This window comes from Periplaneta americana, chromosome 17 (assembly GCF_040183065.1).
Source record: "Periplaneta americana isolate PAMFEO1 chromosome 17, P.americana_PAMFEO1_priV1, whole genome shotgun sequence".
NCBI classification, from domain to species: Eukaryota; Metazoa; Arthropoda; class Insecta; order Blattodea; family Blattidae; genus Periplaneta; species Periplaneta americana.
The window spans coordinates 54,613,582-54,615,565 of NC_091133.1; positions in this window are offsets into that span (position 1 = coordinate 54,613,582).

Consider the following 1,984-nt stretch of genomic DNA (forward strand, 5'->3'; position numbering starts at 1 on the left):
TTTAAACAGTTGTGTAATATTACGTAGACGTCCAATTTCTAACAGAAATTAATGTTTTCGGAAAAGAGCTAAGACAGCCTAAGACAGCCCAGCCACAAAGGGACGGGCAGAAATGGGTGGGAGAAACCGGGATGCGACGTAGGCAAACGGGCGACAGTACCTGTGCGAGAATATGATTCAATATTGAAAGCTCTTTCGTCACTGGGAAACGCGAACATAGTTCTGGAACGTACTATACTCACTAACTCAGTGCTGTTTGTTTACTATGACCGTAAGTCGACTTTGACTGTATACGCTTGGTTCTGTGTGAAGAACGGTTGGAAGTTTACTAGTAGAAGGGGTGGGAGCGAAGTACATAAAAAAATTCAGATACAATAAAAACTGAAGTAAAAATAAAATGATGTCCCTGTACAAATATTCTGATATACATAGGATAAAACGCACATTGTTTAACGAAAAATGTTTCTAATACCCTCTATCTACCATATTCTTCTGTAGCATAAATTCTGAATCATCATCATCATCATCATCATCATCATCATATACGTAGATACATACAGAGAGGCGGAGATAGAGCTACATAGACACACAATAGATATGCATATATATGCAGAAGGATTACATAAAAGAGAAATTAGATAATCTAAATAGATAGGAAGGAGAATTGACGGACGGATTATACAGACGAACATATTAGACAGTCAGACGGACAGACAAAAGAGACGGATAGATTAGACAGACAGACAGACTGACTGACAGATTAGACAATTTGAAAGATGAGACAGACGGACAGACTAGATAGACGGACAGATTAGACAGACGGACAGACTAGAGAGATGGACAGATTAGATAGACGGACAGATTAGATACTTTATTGCCAGATAAACGGACAGCTTACATAAATAGATGGATAGGTTAAATGGACAATTTAGGTGGATGGATTAGATAGATGGACAGATTAAATAGGTGGACAGATTAGACAGATTAAACAGGCAGGCAAATAATTCGGAGATTGCATTGCATTATAAGAATGAAATATAATCAGGGGCGGCTTTCGAAGAGGGGCTGCGGAGCTGCAGCACCCCCAGAAATTTGTGGCTCTTGTCTCGTTTTATGTTGTGAAATACATTTATTATACAGTCTCTATTAAGCGGCTCGAATTAAAAAAAAAAAAAAATTCGCTCTCAATGACATGCACGCAATCGTTAGTGAAGTCACTTCCTCCCCTGGTGCTGCCAGAGCGAAACCAGAGACAAGGACTATAGGGTGAAGCCACTTCCTCCCATGGAGCTGCCAGTCTCGTCTCGGATGCTTTGCGCGTTAGTTTTACCCCTCCCCCTGCTGCCCCTTGCCATGAATCCAGCGTTTCCAGGCGCTGCAAGATTTGCAGCAGTTTGTCAGTAGCGCGCAGTTTTAAATACGTTTCCTTTAATGTTGTGAGTATAACAAGTGCGGCAATGTTTAATTCTGTACAATATTTACAGTCTATTCAGTTCAGTACCTTAACAATTCAGGAGAACTGTGAAATTAAGTGCCCATCAGTTGAATCTCATAATGGAAAGAGCCGCTAAACAAAATACAAAGGCTCGCATATTTTTTGATAATTTATCCAGTATCCCTGCTTTCTTCTCTCGATCTCCACTCAGTCTGTATTAGATTAATGTGTTTCAAAGACAATTCCATCAGCTGGGGCAACAAGATGGATTTAAAATAAGAACAGTAAATGTTGTTCATGAGAAGAAGGAGCCATTGCTAGAATGTTTTCAAACCATAATGGAATCTGAAACATCTAACATCACAATAAATGAGGCAAGCGCCCTGGTGCGTGCTCTTGAAGATCCTGAATTCAATTTCTGGCTCAGTTATTTTTTTCATTTATTGATGTCTCATGTATATATATTATACAACCAACTACAACATCGCCAGTTAGATATTTCTAAGGTTCAAATCTGCATATAAAAAATTACATTATGGTTTATTTAAC